Source organism: Bubalus bubalis, chromosome 13, assembly GCF_019923935.1.
Source record: "Bubalus bubalis isolate 160015118507 breed Murrah chromosome 13, NDDB_SH_1, whole genome shotgun sequence".
Classification (NCBI taxonomy): Eukaryota; Metazoa; Chordata; class Mammalia; order Artiodactyla; family Bovidae; genus Bubalus; species Bubalus bubalis.
Genome location: NC_059169.1, coordinates 4,808,254 through 4,825,985, shown reverse-complemented (window position 1 = coordinate 4,825,985; position 17,732 = coordinate 4,808,254). Strand labels below are relative to the sequence as shown.

The 17,732-nt window shown below is 45.3% G+C and overlaps 1 long non-coding RNA gene across 4 annotated transcripts in view; it reads left to right on the top strand.

Moving 5' to 3' along the window:
- Positions 1 to 17,732, top strand: part of LOC123464848 — a 90,530-nt gene that overhangs the window by 9,305 nt on the left and 63,493 nt on the right. For all 4 annotated transcript variants that reach the window (XR_006639885.1, XR_006639886.1, XR_006639883.1 and 1 more), the window contains one exon: positions 2,128 to 2,172. This is a non-coding gene — a long non-coding RNA (uncharacterized LOC123464848). The remainder of the gene's footprint in view (positions 1 to 2,127; positions 2,173 to 17,732) is intronic.

Genomic DNA, 17,732 nt, shown 5'->3' with positions numbered 1-17,732 from the left:
TTCTGTTTGATTTTGAGTAAGATTTTGCAGCTCTCTAGCCCTCGCTGTCCTCAACTGCAGGATGCAGAGCTGTACTAGGTAGGTCCCCAGCTCCTCTGCAGAGCTGTGGTTTTATAGGTCTTCCTGTAACTGTACCAACTGAAATGGTACAGGTTCCAGTTTGAATTTTACCGCTGATGTTTTTCGGTCACATTATTTTCTGTTGTCTTTCCAGTTTTAGAGTATTTTTAAAAAGTCTTTCACTTAGAGTATCTGCTTTCTTTGCTTTTGTAGAGTCTTTATTTATGTGCATCCTTCTTTGGGGGTTTCCCTGGTGGCTCAGTGGTAAAGAAACCCCCATCAATGCAGGAGACACGGGATCGATCCATAGGTTGGGAAGATCCCCTGGAGAAGGAAATGGTAACCCAGTCTGGTATTCTTGCCTGAGAAATCCCACGGACAGAGCCTGGTAGGCTACTGTCCATGGGGTTGCAAAGACATGACTTAGCAACTAAGCAACAAGAGTAAGTGTAATATTTACAAAAGTAGCCAATGAAACAAGAACTGTTGTTTGTCACTAAGTCATGTCCAACTCTTTCCAACCCCATGGATTGTAACCCACCAGGTTCCTCTGTCCATGGGATTTCCCAGGCAAGAATGCTGGAAAAGTCAGTCCCTTCTCCAGGGGATCTTCCTGACCCAGGGATCGAACTCAGGCCTCCTGTATTGCAAGCAGATTCTTTACTGTCTGAGCCACCAGGAAAAGCCCCTTATTTCCTCTTGTTCCTCCCTATATCCCCCTCACCTGCATGGTTAATTTCTTCTTTCTCCTGGGTTACTTCATCAGTGTGCAAAGATACTGAATTAACTTCCATGGGGAAGAACAAAAATGCGAGTGCCTGCTTATGCACACTTCTCAAACAGCCTCCATTTCTTGTAGAAATAGCTTTAGCCTTACTCCTTCTGCCCTGAGCTCTCTTCAGCTGGAAGCCTCTACTGCAAGAGCACTTGTCCATGTCACTAATGACCCCGAGCTCACAGAACCCAACCGTCCATTTGCAGTCTTGACCTTAGTCACCACTCACATTCTGCCGTTCTCCTGAAAACACCGAACTGGCTCAGGGCACCGCACCCTCTCCCCCACTGGCCATTCCTTTGTATTCTCCCCCAGGCCCTCTGATTATCTTGTCTCCCTTGGAGATCCCACAGGCCCTGTACACCAGCTGTATGCTCCTGACCCTCCCAAACTTGTATTTCCAGCCTGACCTTTTCCCCCGAGGTTCAGACTTGTATATCCAGCCACCTGCTTAATATCTCCACTTGGAGAGGTCCTAAGAATGTCAACCGGAACCTGTTCAGAACCAAACTCCTGATTCCTGATGTTCCTTACGGAACCTTCATGCGTGTCCAGTTCATCCCCCCTCAGCTGTTGCAGCCATACCTCTTCCTCTCCTGTGTGTCCAGTCAGTCACCAAGTCCTGTGAGCTCCAGCTGAGCTTCACAGCTTGAATCTGGTCCTGTGCTGGCTCACGTGGTCGGTTTTCCACACAGCTACAAAGGTGCGCGTTTAAGTGATGTGAATCAGAGCACACTTCCTACACACAGAACCTTCATCAACAGCCGCTTCCCTATAGCTCAGTTGGTAAAGAATCCACCCGCAATGCAAGAGACCAAGGTTCAATTCCTGGGTCAGGAAGATCCGCTGAAGAAGGGATAGGCTACCCACCCCAGTATTCTTGGGCTTCCCTTGTGGCTCAGCTGGTAAAGAATCTGCCCGCAATGTGGGAGACCTGGGTTGCATCCCTGGGTTGGGAAGATCCTCTGGAGAAGGGAAAGGCTACCCACTCCAGTATTCTAGCCTGGAGAAGTCCATGGACTGTATAGTCCATGGGGTCGCAGAGTCAGACATGACTGAGTGACTTTCACTTGCACTTTCATCCACAGCTGCAAAGAGCCCCCTGCTACTCTAAATCTCTGAACTTATGCTTGTTGATCTCTGTCCAGCTGCCTTGGCCTCCCCTCCCCCAGCCCAGTCCTGCCCCGGGGCCTTTGCACTGGCTGCTTCTCTACCCCCGGACTTTCACAGGTTTATTTCCTCACTACATCTGGGGCTCTGTGCATCATTCACGTTCCCTTTTCTCCTTTCAGGCGCGCTGAGACCTCAGGCCTCCCGGACACTTCTGATCGTGTTGGGTAAGGTTTCTCTCCTGCCCCTCTTTCCACGCTGTCGCTCCGTCTTCTGCCTGTGTTCCTCCTGCTGATCACAGCTCCTGCACTGTTGTGCCTGTGACTTCAGCAGAAGCTTCCAAAGGCAAGGCTCCTGTGCATCTCACTTATGCTGCGTTCTTTGTGCCTCAGCGGTGCCCAGAACGTACTATTTGCTCAGTCAAGATTGGTTGAATGAATAAAGGAATGAATGAATAGAAATGCAGAAACAAGCTGTGTTTATTTATAGTTTTATTGATATAATGAAGGTGGTATTATACAACAGCAAATAAATGATATTTGTTGGTACTGGGATGATTAACTAACCACTTGGGGAAAAATAAATTTCATGTCCTACCTGTTTTGTATATGAATAAATCAATAAATATAAGGTGAATTAAAGTCTTTAATGTTTTTATGTCTTATGCACCTAGACACACATTTTCTTTTTTATTCATATTTTAAATATTTTAAAGGTAAAAAATGAAACTGTTATAGTGCTTTAAGGATTTTTATTTTCTTACATGTATATTTTGGGTGATTGTCAAAATGTGACTGAGGAAAAAGTGGTAAGAGAAAATATTTCTAAATTTTAATAAATAAGAATTTAAAGAGTCTTTATGATGAAAGTTTTAAAAGAATGTTTAAAGTTAAATGATGGTAAAAAAGATTTCAACACATGTAGTAAAGACCAAATAGCCTTAAAATATAAAAAGAGCTTATAAGTCAATAACAAAAGTGAATATCCCAGTAAGGAAAGGGCATAAATTTCACTAAAGAATGAAAGACAAATATTAACATTGTCACTAATAAGTAAAGACTCATACATTTAAACATTAAATGATTCTATTTTTTTACCATATAATGAAGATTTTTTAAAATACTGACATCAACAATTATTTTACTGATGGGGAATATGTATTCCTGCTCACTGCAAGTTTAAAATAGTGCAACTTTTCTGGACAATAATTTGCACTACTAAATTTTTTTTTTAAATGCAAGCCAATCAAGCTCAAATGTATACTTCTTGGAATTGTTTGTAATAGTTAAAAACAGGAATACAGCATAAATATTCAAAAAGAAGGGGGTTACGAGATAACGATATATATCCATATAATATATATCCAATGAAATAGAATGAAATCACCATGAATACTGATATAGGTGTATAATATTCATATGGAAATACCTCATAGTAAATAAATGGTTGAAAAACAGTGATAATATTGTTCAATTTTTGTTAATTTTTGTGTTTGTTTACATGTTTATTATACGATAATCATAGCAAAATAAGTATGCTATTACAATAAAAATAGTATTATCAGTAGGAAAAATAGGAATTACTAAAGATTAATTTACAATTTTTAAATTAAAAAAATGAAATGTAAATAGGACATTTAAAAGGTAAGTAAAATATGAAAATTTATCATAATTGCACAAGAGAAAAATACCAGTTGGTAATTGGCACATTTGCTTTATCTTCTTTCTACACATGTAATATAAAAATATGCTCTTGTTGAGAATATTCAAATGGTAAAGTACTCACCTGCCACCACAAGAGATGTAAGAGATGTGGGTTCGACCCCTGGGTTGAGAAAATCCCCTGGAGGAGGGCATGGCAACCCACTCCAGTGTTCTTGCCTGGAGAATCCCATGGACAGAGGAGCCTGGGAGGCCCCAGTCCATAGGGCTGCTAAGAGTCGGACACAACTGAAGCGGCTTAGCACGCAGCACACGTGGATAAGACAGTCTCCCTCAGTATTTCTTCCCGCAGAGATAATGTATATTATATTTGTTGCATATACCTCTAGATGTTTTCCTGTATTTATCAAATATATTATTTGTTTACTTTTTTAAATGACTTAACCACATGTCTTTGGAGTTTTGGTCTGTCAATAAAGTAGAGATTTAACATGTTTTTTAAACACTACATAATATTCCAGAGCACATGAACAGGATTGTTACTGAACTATTTTCCTTTAATAATTCTGTTTATTTACCCAGGCTTCCCTCATAGCTCAGTTGGTAAAGAATCTGCCTGCAATGCAGGAGATCCTGGTTCAATTCCTGGGTTGGGAGGATCCCCTGGAGAAGAGACAGGCTACCCACTGCAGTATTCTTGAGCTTCCCTTGTGGCTCAGCTGGTAAAAATCCCAACAAAAAATGTATGTGCCAACGCTGCATCAGATCCTGTAGACCACTGACAGAAGGATAAAACAGTAGCCATTCTACTTGGTCAGTTCCACTTTGGGGCTAAACTTGGAGGATCCAAGTTCTTCAAGTTCATTGTCTTTTCTAACCAAAAAAATTAAGGATTAATTTTTCTCCAACCTCTTGGGAATTATCTCTGCAAGACTCCTCATACTAACCCTGCCGTGTTTAAACAGTCTTCACCTCTCTGATCACCAACACCACCGAAACAAATGCTATTGGCTCACTAACACTTTCGTTCTGGTTTTGCTGAATGGGGTGTCTGTTTCCGGAGGGAGACAGGGAGAAAGGCAGGAAGGATCTGAATAAGACTGGCAGCTTCAGTGGCCTTTGAAAGCCTGGCAATTGGCAGGCAACACTGCTTTAAAGATTCACCTACATGATATCTGAAGGTCGGAACAAAGAGAGGCCATTCAGAACTTTATGATTCTCTTATTTGCTTCGATGAGTATGGACTCCAGCTCATTTTTTAAATAACTGACATTTCTTGCTATGGCTTAAGTTGGTTTCATCAAGGTTGGTTCCACTCAATAGTGATAGGATTAAAATGCAAAGTCATGCATGGGTAGAGTCAATTTATATCTGTGGGGAAAGTCATTATTATTTTTGCTTAAACAAGCTGTATATCACGCTGGGCACCACCACTGAGTCCACAGTCATTTAATTTTAAACGTGGGCCTCCGTGGTTGGTCACCGAAGCTCTGCAGACGTGGGGGAGGGTGTGTGGGTGGATTGCCCATGTGTGCCTTCAAGAGCATTTATTTAGAAAACTTAGAGGTCGGAATAAAAGCAAAACTTTATCCCAATTGAGAGGCAATAAGGTTTCTTCATTACTACTACCCAGTCTGCTTTCTCATTTCCAGTTAGAACTTACTATAGGGACTTTTCCTTTAAGCACAGTTGTTTAGTTTCTAAGTCATGTTTGACTCTTTGCGACCCCAGTGAACATGTAAATACACTCTCCACACCCTTCCCAAGGGGCTGCCCTGGTGGCTTAATGGTAAAGAACCTGTCTGCCAATACAGGAGACCTGGGTTTAATCCCTGGGCTGGGAAGATCCCCTGGAGTAGGAAATGGCAACCATCTCCAATATTCTTGCCTGAGAAATCCCCAGGACAGAGGAGCCTGGAGGGCTGCAGTCCATGAGGTCACAAAGAGCTGGACACAACTGAAGTGACTTAGCACAGCACACCCTTCCCAAACCCCAACAGAATGATAGAAAACTCATTTTAGGGACTTCTCTGGTGGCCCAGCAGTTGACTTCACCTTTCAGTGGAAGGGGTGCCGGCTCACTCCCTGGTTGGGGAGCTGAGATGCCACACGCCTTGTGGCCAAAAAGCCAAAACACACAACAAAAGCAATATGTAACAAATTCAGTGAAGACTTTAAAAATCAGATCAGATCAGATCAGATCAGTTGCTCAGTCGTGTCCGACTCTTTGCGACCCCATGAATCGCAGCACGCCAGGCCTCCCTGTCCATCACCAACTCCTGGAGTTCACTCAGACTTACATCCATCAAGTCAATGATGCCATCCAGCCATCTCATCCTCTGTTGTCCCCTTCTCCTCCTGCCCCCAATCCCTCCCAGCATCAGAGTCTTTTCCAATGAGTCAACTCTTCGCATCAGGTGGCCAAAGTACTGGAGTTTCAGCTGTAGCATCATTCCTTCCAAAGAAATCCCAAAGATCTCCTTCAGAATGGACTGGTTGGATCTGCTTGCAGTCCAAGGGACTCTCAAGAGTCTTCTCCAACACCACAGTTCAAAAGCATCAATTCTTCGGCGCTCAGCCTTCTTCACAGTCCAACTCTCACATCCATACATGACCACAGGAAAAACCATAGCCTTGACTAGACAGACCTTTGTTGGCAAAGTAATGTCTCTGCTTTTGAATATGCTATCTAGGTTGGTCATAACTTTCCTTCCAAGGAGTAAGCGTCTTTTAATTTCATGGCTGCAATCACCATCTGCAGTGATTTTGGAGCCCAGAAAAATAAAGTCTGACACTGTTTCCACTGTTTCCCCATCTATTTCCCATGAAGTGATGGGACTGGATGCCATGATCTTCGTTTTCTGAATGTTGAGCTTTAAGCCAACTTTTTCACTCTCCTCTTTCACTTTCATCAAGAGGCTTTTGAGTTCCTCTTCACTTTCTGCCATAAGGGTGGTGTCATCTGCATATCTGAGGTTACTGATATTTCTCCCGGCAATCTTGATTCCAGCTTGTGTTTCTTCCAGTCCAGCGTTTCTCATGATGTACTCTGCATAGAAGTTAAATAAGCAGGGTGACAATATACAGCCTTGACGAACTCCTTTTCCTATTTGGAACCAGTCTGTTGTTCCATGTCCAGTTCTAACTGTTGCTTCCTGACCTGCATACAAATTTCTCAAGAGGCAGATCAGGTGGTCTGGTATTCCCATCTCTTGAAGAGTTTTCCACAGTTTATTGTGATCCACACAGTCAAAGGCTTTGGCATAGTCAATAAAGCAGAAATAGATGTTTTTCTGGAACTCTCTTGCTTTTTCCATGATCCAGCAGATATTGGCAATTTGATCTCTGGTTCCTCTGCCTTTTCTAAAACCAGCTTGAACATCAGGAAGTTCACGGTTCACATATTGCTGAAGCCTGGCTTGGAGAATTTTGAGCATTACTTTACTAGCGTGTGAGATGAGTGCAATTGTGCGGTAGTTTGAGCATTCTTTGGCATTGCCTTTCTTTGGGATTGGAATGAAAACTGACCTTTTCCAGTCCTGTGGCCCCTGCTGAGTTTTCCAAATTTGCTGGCATATTGAGTGCAGCACTTTCACAGCATCATCTTTCAGGATTTGGAATAGCTCCACTGGAATTCCATCACCTCCACTAGCTTTGTTCATAGTGATGCTTTCTAAGGCCCACTTGACTTCACATTTCAGGATGTCTGGCTCTAGGTCAGTGATCACACCATTGTGATTATCTGAGTCATGAAGATCTTTTTTGTACAGTTCTGTGTATTCTTGCCATCTCTTCTTCATATCTTCTGCTTCTGTTAGGTCCATACCATTTCTGTCCTTTATCGAGCTCATCTTTGCATGAAATGTTCCTTTGGTATCTCTAATTTTCTTGAAGAGATCTCTAGTCTTTCCCATTCTGTTGTTTTCCTCTATTTCTTTGCATTGATCGCTGAAGAAGGCTTTCTTATCTCTTCTTGCTATTCTTTGGAACTCTGCATTCAGATGTTTATATCTTTCCTTTTCTCCTTTGCTTTTCGCTTCTCTTCTTTTCACAGCTATTTGTAAGGCCTCCCCAGACAGCCATTTTGCTTTTTTGCATTTCTTTTCCATGGGGATGGTCTTGATCCCTATCTCCTGTACAATGTCAAAACCTCATTCCATAGTTCATCAGGCACTCTATCTATCAGATCTAGGCCCTTAAATCTATTTCTCACTTCCACTGTATAATCATAAGGGATTTGATTTAGGTCATACCTGAATGATCTAGTGGTTTTCCCTACTTTCTTCAATTTAAGTCTGAATTTGGCAATAAGGAGTTCATGGTCTGAGCCACAGTCAGCTCCTGATCTTGTTTTTGCTGACTGTATAGAGCTTCTCCATCTTTGGCTGCAAAGAATATAATCAATCTGATTTTGGTGTTGACCATCTGGTGATGTCCATGTATATAGTCTTCTCTTGTGTTGTTGGAAGAGGGTGTTTGTTATGACCAGTGCATTAAAAAAAAAAAAAACTTTATATTTTTTTAAAAGGAATGGAACAGAAATAAAGGACATACTGTTACATGGAAAGAACAGAAGTCATGATTTCAGGCAGTCTGAAGTCATCAACCAAAAACAACTTGAATCAGCAAAGTTGCTTGAAGGAAAAGCGAAAGTGAAAGTCAGTCATGTCCTACTCTTTGCAGTCCATGGAATTCTCCAGGCCAGAACACTGGAGTGGGTAGCCTATACCTTCTCCAGGGGATCTTCCCACCCCAGGGATTGAACCCAGGTCTCCTGCATTGCAGGCGGATTCTTTACCAGCCGAGCCACCAGAGAAGTCTGTCTCTGGTCCCGCTCGCCTCAAACCTCCAACACATTTTCTGTCCTCAGTCTCCTGTCCTCCTTTAGTTCAGGGGAAGCTAAAAGCAATCAGAAGAGAACCTCCAGAGGCTCCCATCGGCGTCCCTGCCCTCCTGTTCACATGAATATACTCCCTTAAATATAGTCTGTCTTTTCCTCTGTTCACCGAGGTGAACTGCGGCTTCCCTGGTGGTTCAGTGGTAAAGGACCCACCTGTCAGCGCTCTCCAAACTATCCTTCCTCTTGGCATTATCATGTTTCTACTCTACTAGATCATCCCCGTTAGCAAAAAAAAAAAAAATTCCATTTAAAAAAGATCTTGGGACTTCCCTGGGCGTCCAGTGACTAGGGCCAGAGCTCCATTCCTGGTCAGGGAACTAGATCCCACACGCCACAACTGGAGAAAAAAGAAAGAAAAAAGAAAAAGATACCCAGCCCTGCAACAAAGACCTGGGACAGCCAAATAATTTTTTTTTTTTTTAGAAAAGCCCCCATGATTCCGTGTACTTATTTGGCTGCAAGTCCGCATTGCTGCCCCATTTGCAGTAGTACTTCCCAAAAGTAGCTGTCCCCACCTCTGCGTGCAGTTCCTCCCTTCTCATTCTCTCTCAGATACACTCAGTAGGTCTGTGCCCCTGCCTCACTACCCAGCCTGCCATCATTGTTGTTCACTCACTCAGTCACGTCTGACTCTTTGCACCCCCTGGACTGCAGCATGCCAGGCTTCCCTGTCCTTCACCATTTCCCAGAGTTTACTCAAACTCATGTCCATTGAGTTGGTGGTGCCATCCAACCATCTCATCCTCTATCGTCCCCTTCTCCTCCTGTCCTCAATCTTTCCCAGCATCAGGGTCTTCTCCAATGAGTCAAGTTCTTCACATCAGGTGGCCAAAGTACTGGAGTTTCAGCTTCAGCATCAGTCCTTCCAATAAACATTCAGGGCTGATTTCCTTTAGGACAGACTGGTTGATGCTATCATTAAGGTCTGAGTGCTATTCATGTTGCTAAACCCACGTAGACTGTGGCCCCTGACCTAGTGACATGGGCATAGATAGCCTCAAGGTAGGACAGACTGTGTGTATCTCTACCCCGAGCCTCCCTGGGGGCTCATCTCAAGGGAGTCACACATTCTTGCTTAGCTTTTCCTCCTGCTCTGTCCCACTTCCGGTACCAACCCTGACCCTTCTCCCAAGGTCACTCTCTGAATACGCCTCCTGAGCAGATAACCTCTCTCAGGCTCGATTCCTAGCAACCCAAGCCAAGAGAGCTCCTCTGTGCCCATCGCTGGATGTTGAGAGGAAAACTGTCCACATCTGTGTCAAATAGGAGACTTCCTTGTCATTGTTAACCTTTGCCGAGATTCCAGTCTGTCACGTGTCTGATACTTTTGGAGCTAAATGTTCTACTTAATTCCTCTGTCTCCCTGACCTAGTTTCACTCAGATAATAGCTTGCTATGAAAATTGTAACTAGCCTCTAGCACAGTGTCCAATAATTAACACAGATCTGGCAACAGAAGACATCCAATACATTTTTTTGAATGAAGCAGTAATTTGGCCCTCTGATGGGACGTTGTCCATTTGCCTCATATTGTCATCATTCTAGTAGGTATCTTCTGCCCTGTAAGGGCTGGATCCTTGAGTAAATGCTGACTTCTGCTTCCATAGATGGAGAAGGCAATGGCACCCCACTCCAGTACTCTTGCCTGGAAAATCCCATGGACGGAGGAGCCTGGTAGGCTCCAGTCCATGGGGTCGCTAAGAGTTGGGCATGACTGAGCGACTTCACTTTCACTTTTCACTTTCATGCATTGGAGAAGGAAATGGCAACCCACTTCAGTATTCTTGTCTGGAGAATCCCAGGGACAGAGGAGCCTAGTGGGCTGCCGTCTATGGGGTCGCACAGAGTTGGACACGACTGAAGCGACTTAGCAGCAGCAGCAGCTTCCATAGAAAGTGTGAAAGTGAAAGTTGTGTCTGACTCTGCACAACCCCCATGGACTGTAACCCACCAGGCTCCTCTGTCCATGGAATTCTCCAGGCAGGAATACTGGAGTGGGCTGCCATTCCCTTCTCCAGGGGATCTTCCCTACCCAGGGATCGAGCCCAGGTTTCCTGCATTGGAAGCAGATTCTTTACCGTCTGAGCTACCAGGGAGGCCCACAGAAGCAGGACATAAACTGAAAAGACAAAGTTCTCTTCTTCTAAATGATAAGCTCCTTGAGAATGCACAAAGAATGTAGCACAGATGTCTTCACAAAAGCAGTCTCTTAGCAAATGACACTTCAGAATGTCCAAGAACCTTATGGTTGAAGCTGTTTATTTATTTTATATTTATTTATCTGACTGTCTGGGGTCTTAGTTGGGTGCACAGGATTTCTCTAATTGTTGCCCCGGGGAATGTGGACTCTTAGTTCCCTGACCAGGGACCAAGCTCTCACCCCCTGCTTTGGAAGCGCAGAGTCTTAACCACTGGACCACCAGGCAATCCCCCAGTAGATATCTCGATTGCAGGCTTATCAGAGACCTTGAGGCAGAAGAACCAGCTGAGCTCTATCTGGACTCCTGACCCAGAAAAAAGTGAGATAATAAATGTTGTTCTAAGCCACCACATTTCAGGGTAATGAGTTACTCATCAGTAGAAACTAACACTCCATGATGAAATTGTCAGATGCTTGCATCTGCTTCTAAGTAATCATTTGGATTAAGGGAAATATGATCAGAAGTCATTCTGAGCAGAAAGTTATGGGAAAGAGCAGAGATGTGAGTGGACATTGATTAAAAACCAATGTCAGCTTATAAACTCTGAGTGTGTGTGTGTCTGCGTGCTAAGTCGTGTCTGATCTTTGTGACCATATGGACCGCAGCCCGCCAGGCTCCTCTCTCTGTCCATGGGATTCTCCAGGCAAGAATACTGGAGTGGGGTGCCATTTCCTTCTCCAGGTGTCTTCCCCACCCAGGGATCGAACTTGCATCTCCTGCATTGCAAGTAGATTCTTTACCACTGAGCCACTGAGGAAGCCCTAGCTTACAAACGAGTTTTAAGAAAACCAGAAGTACTCCAGTGTTGACAAAAATTATCCCTTTTTAGTAGCCAAGTGATCATACCATGTATTCTAAGTTTAAAAACTTAACAAGGAGATTCTTGAGGTTTTACTTGCCTGGACAAGCACAGTGGTTTGTTCATAGAACCTAATAATTTTCCTGGACAAATGCTGTAATCTTTTTTAAACTGCATATTATCAATATTCTTTGAATTGTTTTTCTTCCCCTTAAATATGTGCTAACCTTTGACTGGAGCTGCACTTCTTCCTTCTCTGCTGGCAATCAGAATGTCCTGGCTTTCATATTTGATTGTATGTGACCCCTTCTTCCCTGAGGACCAGAGGGAGAATCTCAGAGGGGCTTCATAGTCTGCGGTCTTTTTCTTACAGGGCTCCAAAATAAGAGGATGAGGGAAATATCCTGTATTGAACTGAGTTGATAACATGTCAAGGCAAGTTACAGACTGAGACTTAAAGTGAAAAAAATGAGCAAGTATGATAATCTTATCAGTGAGCTCAGCTTTGTGTTTTATTTGTAAGTGCAGGGACAGAATACTTTTCTTTGTTGTGATGTGGGTCAGGGTGGTGATCGTCTTATGGAAAACAAATCTCTTTGCAAGCCAGCTTGCTGTACTTAGTCAGGCATGCTTTTCTTTTCATTTTTAAAATTTTTATTTCAATGTTTTAAATTTTAATTAAAAAAAAATTTTTTTTAATTGAATTTTTTTTTTTGCTTTTGATTGCACTGGGTCTTCTTCTTTGCCGTGTGAAGGCTTTCCTAGTTTCGAGAAATGGGGGCTTCTCTCCGTTGTGGTGCTCGGGCTTCTCACGGCGGAGACTTCTCTTGGGGAGTACAGTCTAGGTGAGCCGGCTTCAGCACTGTGGCATAGTAGGTGTGGTGTTCGGTCTCTAGAGCGCAGGCTCAGTAATTGGGACACAAGGACTTAGTAGCTCTGGGGTATGTGGGATCTTCCCTGACCAGGGACTGAACCCATGCCCCCTGCATCAGCAGGCAGATTCTTATCTACTACTCCAGCAGGGAAGCCCCAGGCATGGTTTTTAATGAGATTCATGGAAATTATGCAAGATTCAGCGCTAGCTTCCTATGCAAACTACCCTGTGCAGGGCAGGAGATCCAACATCCCAGGCTTCTGGCCTCCTCAGTCCCAGCAGCTCCCCTTTCATAACTGTGACAATCAGAAATACTCCCACAAATCTTTAAAACTCCCTTCTGAGTGGTGACATCCCTATTGAAAAATCACTGCTCCATTGTCCTGTCAGCTCAGCTGTCAATACAAACTCTGCTGTGTGTAGCATGATTAGCCCGTGAGCAGGACTCCACCCTCAGCTGGGGAAGGGAGCATAGGCCTTAGCCCATGTTCATCTGATGACAGTTGTTGGTTCAGGATACACAGCCCAATCAGAGCTGATGACGCAGATGGAGCTTTTGCTTACTATCTGCAGAAAGAGGCCGCGGTCTTCCCAGTCTACTTGAATGACAGGGCTTGTGGGTGTGCAACGGCTGTAGTCACTTTGCATCTTGTCGACTCAACCCAGTGGAATGCATATTTGGCTCTGGTTCCCTGTAGACGCTTGTTCTTGGAAGGAAAGCTATGACAAACCTAGACAGCGTATTAAAAAACAGAGACATCATTTTGCTGACAAAGGCCCACATAGTCAAAGATATTTTTTTTTTTCAGTAGTCATGTACGGATGTGAGAGTTGGAGAACCATAAAGAACGCTGAGTGCCAAAGAATTGATGCATTTTGAGTTGTGGTGCTGCAGAAGATTCTTAAGAGTCTCTTGGACTCCAAGGAGACCAAACCAGTCAATCCTAAAGGAAATCAACTCTGAATATTCATTAGAAGGATCGATGCTGAAGCTGAAGCTCCAATACTGTGGCCACCTGATGCAAAGAGCCAAATCACTGGAAAAGCCCCTGATGCTGGGAAAGATTGACAGCAAAATGAGAAGGGGGCGGCAGAGGATGCGATGGTCAGATAGCATTACCCACTCAATGGAAATGAATTACAGCAAATTCCAGGAGATGGTGGAGGACAGAGGAGCCTGGTGTGCTGCAGTCCATGGGGTCGCAAAGTGTCAAACACAACTTCGTGACTAAACAATAACAAAGTGCTGCTCGATTTGAAGAGAAGGGAACTATACTTCTGCTTTATGTGTTTGTGTTTATGTACACAACAGTGTGGCCAAGGAAGAACTCGTATGTGTGATCTGTGGTCCCAGTACTTTGATAGAATATTTTCCCTGAGCCAGTTATGTTGTGTTCAAAGCTATAACCTGAGCACTTAGGGGAGGGGAGAAAAAGCAGGGTCAACACAAAAGTGGAGATGCAGGCACTGACGGAAAAGAAAGGAATGGATGCCTGAATGAATGGGTGAGTCAGTGCTGGATAGTGGTCAACGCTATGCCAAGAACTGGAATAAACCGAGAGGGTGACGGCCAGGCTGGCAAAGGTCTGCTGTCTCATGGGTTCCGTGTTGACTTGAACGTGGAACAAAAGGCTCCATGGAGACAAGGTCTGTGCCCCCTCCCACCCCACCAACAAGAACTGACCATGTTCTTCCTGCCGTGGACTCGGTCGTCCGGGTGGGCTTTGCCTAGACAGCCCGCAGTAGCCTGGGGTCCTCCTTCCCCATCTCCCCTTGTCCCACCCCCACCACCCCCCCCTCCGCAGGACCCCCCTGTGCTAGAACAATGTCCCCTATGAGCCCCAGTGACAAAAGCCCCACTGGCTTCAGCGGGTTTGTTCTTATCAGTGAGGGAACCCAGACAATGAACAACCTCCTCCAATGACAACTCTTGCCGTGAGGCTTGGGAAACGCTGACTAGGACGAGACTGTGGCTTTTTTTAACCGCAGGTGCGGTGCTCATTCCTGCTGAGCCGCCCGGGGCCTGTGTGCAGCGACCCACGGGCTGTCCCCTCCCAGCACCGCCCCCCAGCTCCCCCTCACCGAGGTTATGGAGGAAGCCTGTATTAAATAGGAAACCTAAACAACAGCAAAAGGAAACCAAGCGTGATGGGAGCCGGTCCCTCGTGGCTGGTAATTCCTGCAAAGTCCCGGTTCTCATCTGGAGCCCAGGACTTCATCTCCCTGCACCCCTCGCTGGGGGGGGGGGGGGGGGGGGGCAGGGAAAAGAGGAGCAGAGATCCCCCCTTGATCCAGAAACTGGACCCCCCACAACCTTACCTTGCAGGCCCCCACCTTTGCTTGTTGATCGGGGTGCCTGATCATTAACCCGAAGACAAGGATGACCGATTCCCTAAAAGCCCCTGATGGCCCCGCTGGGACTCCTCCGCGTCCTGGCGCCGCCCCTCCTTCCCAGATTTGGGCTCGGAAGCCATCACCGCCCCTCCCCCCTGCTCCCCCCTCCCCCCTGCTCCTCCTTCCCCACTCCTCCCCCTCCCCCTGCTCACCCCTCCCCCCTGCTCCCCCTTGCCCACTCCTCACCCCTCCCCCCTGCTCACCACCCTCCCCCCTGCTCACCCCTCCCCCACTCCTCCCCCTCCCCCTGCTCACCCCTTCCTCACTCCTCACCCTCTCCCCCTGCTCACCCCTCCCCCTTCTCCCCCCCTCACCCTCCTCCGCACTCCTCACCCCTTCCTCCACTCCTGCCCCTCTCCCCCCCTGCCCACCCAGCTCCTCCGTAGGCCTGGTCACTGCCTTCCCTTCTGCTCCCCCTAATGGCAGGCTCGGTAAATCACCCAAGGGAGCCTGAGTGACAGCAGCTCAGGCTGCCCCGCTCCAATGCAGACAAAAGATGCTGGAAGGAGAGAAAGTCCAGTATTTACCACTCAGAGGAGGTCCAGCTTCTGATTTAAGCACAACAGACAGTCCGGTCTGAAACTGTGAGATATTTGTTCTTTGTTGTTTGATTACAGACACAAAAAATTAAACATCAAAAATTACGTCTATGTAAATCAGACTTTGTCATATAATCAAGACTTTTAGCTATTTTTCCGTTATCATACGTAACAATACAATTGATGGAAAATAAACTTAAGCTAATCATCTTTATCTAAATTGCAATCCGAATGAAGTTGGTTCTGTAAAGCTGATATTGGTCACATTGCCCTTTTGAGTGGAATCAACTACTTTGCTGAAAGAGAACCCTAGGGTTAGAATGCTAGGTTATGCCTGTATTTCCAAGGCTGACCATAGTCCTAAGAAGTGGGGTCAGAAATAGAGACACAAGTTTAGCAACCAAACATATGGTCATCAGAGGGGAACTGAAGAGGGGATTGGTATAAATTGCAATTGACATATACACACTATTATATATGAAATAGATGTGACCCATAGACTGTAGTCTGCCAGGATCCTCTGTCCATAGAAAGAATCCTCCTGTAATGTGGGAGACCCGGGGTTCGATCCCTGGGTCGGGAAGATCCCCTGGAGAAGGGAATGGCAACCCACTCTGCTTTTCTGGCCTGGGGAATTCCATGGGGTCAAAAAGAGTCGGCCAGGACTGAGCGACTTTCACTTTCATATATATATAGTAGATAACTAATAAGAACCTACTGTATTGCATAGGTTACTCAGTACACTGTAATGACCTATATGGGAAAAGAATCTTAAAAAGTGTGGATTCTTGTCTAACTGATTCACTTTGCCACACAGCAGAAACTAACAAACTCTGTGTATCAACTATAGTCCTAAAATATAACTAAAAAAAAAGGTGAGGTGAGCTGCATGATATGAAGAAGACTAGGAAGGGCCTTCTGCAGTTAAAAATGTTACCCAGTGTCATGTGGTCTGAAATGATGAGCTTAACCTTGAGCTAAAGTCAAAGGCTCCTATCAAGAGGCAGATGTCATTAGAATCAATTAGTCTTCGGCTCTTTTTCCCTTCCATTGTTAAATCTCTCAAAGCCTCACTCTGAGCCACTGGGAAGAGGCGGGGAACAGCTCTGTAAGGAGCAGGGTCTTTTTTCCTGCCGCAGGGAAACTAAAGAACAGGATGAGGTGCAGGGACAGCGGGTGGGGGAGCAGCCTCGGAGGGGCAGGGGGAGGCTTGGAGCTTTCCCTCCAGCTGTCCTCAGGCACCTCTTTCAAATGTTTCTATTTCCTGAGTCTTTGTAAAAAATTTCTCTCTTCCGTATGTCAGCAGTGTAGGTCAAGGGCTGAGAGAAAGACCTGTTTTCTTTCCTTTACCTGAGTGTTAATGCAGCTTCCCTGGTGGCTCAGATGGTAAAGAATCTGCCCTGCAATTCGAGAGACCCAGGTTCGATCCCTGGGTCGAGAAGATCTCCTGGAGAAAGGATGGCTACCCACTCTAGTATTCTTGCCTGGAGCATTCTTGATCCTGGCAAGCTACAGTCCACAGGGTGGCATAGAGTTGGACACAAATGAAGGAACCTAGCCCGCATGCATGTTAATGCATCAAATCTTACCAATAGCATGATGAGGAAGGCACTGTTAGAATATCCACTGCACAGATGAACGGAGGCAGAGGAAGGCGAAGCCACTTGCCTAGAGTAAGAGATAGGCCGGCACTTTAGCGCTTGTGCCTGAGGTGGCCCTCCAGTGGAGAAGGGCAGCAGAGCTGAGCTTTTGAAGCATCAGTTGATCTGATCTTTGCAGTAGATCGCCCATGACTTTTTAGGGCATGTTGATTGATTATCAGTCCATCCTGATGCTGGGGAAGATTGAAAGTAGAAGAAGGGGCGACAGAAGATGAGATGGTTGGACGGTATCACCAACTCGATGGACATGAGTTTGAGCAAGCTCCGGGAGTTGGTGATAGACAGGGAAGCCAGGCGTGCTGCAGTCCATGGGGTCGCAGAGAGTCAGACATAACTTAGCGACTGAACACCAGTTCTTCCTAAAAGGATAGGGTTTCACTGAGGCTTGATTGAGCACACAGAGTTCTATCTTGTTCTTCAGGATTCTAGGCTGAGTTAGTTGGAATTGGGCGGCCTCAGTTTCTACCAGATTGCATGATAGAGATGAGATTGCTCCTTACTCCCCAATGGGCACCAGTTTTATCAATTACTATTTGTAGAGCAAAGACAAGATTTCTCTAAGAAAGTTTTTCTTGGTGGTTTAAGTGTTTTAAAAACGACCACTCTAAAGTTTTCACAGCAGCAGGAGTCAGGGTACCTTGTGACCTTGGCTGTGCTTTCCACCGCCCAGAATATTGTTCTGGTGGGGTGGAAGAAAGATGGAGGGAAAACCCACTCCATGGCTGAAACCCGCACTCACGTTGAACTGGGCTGGCCAAA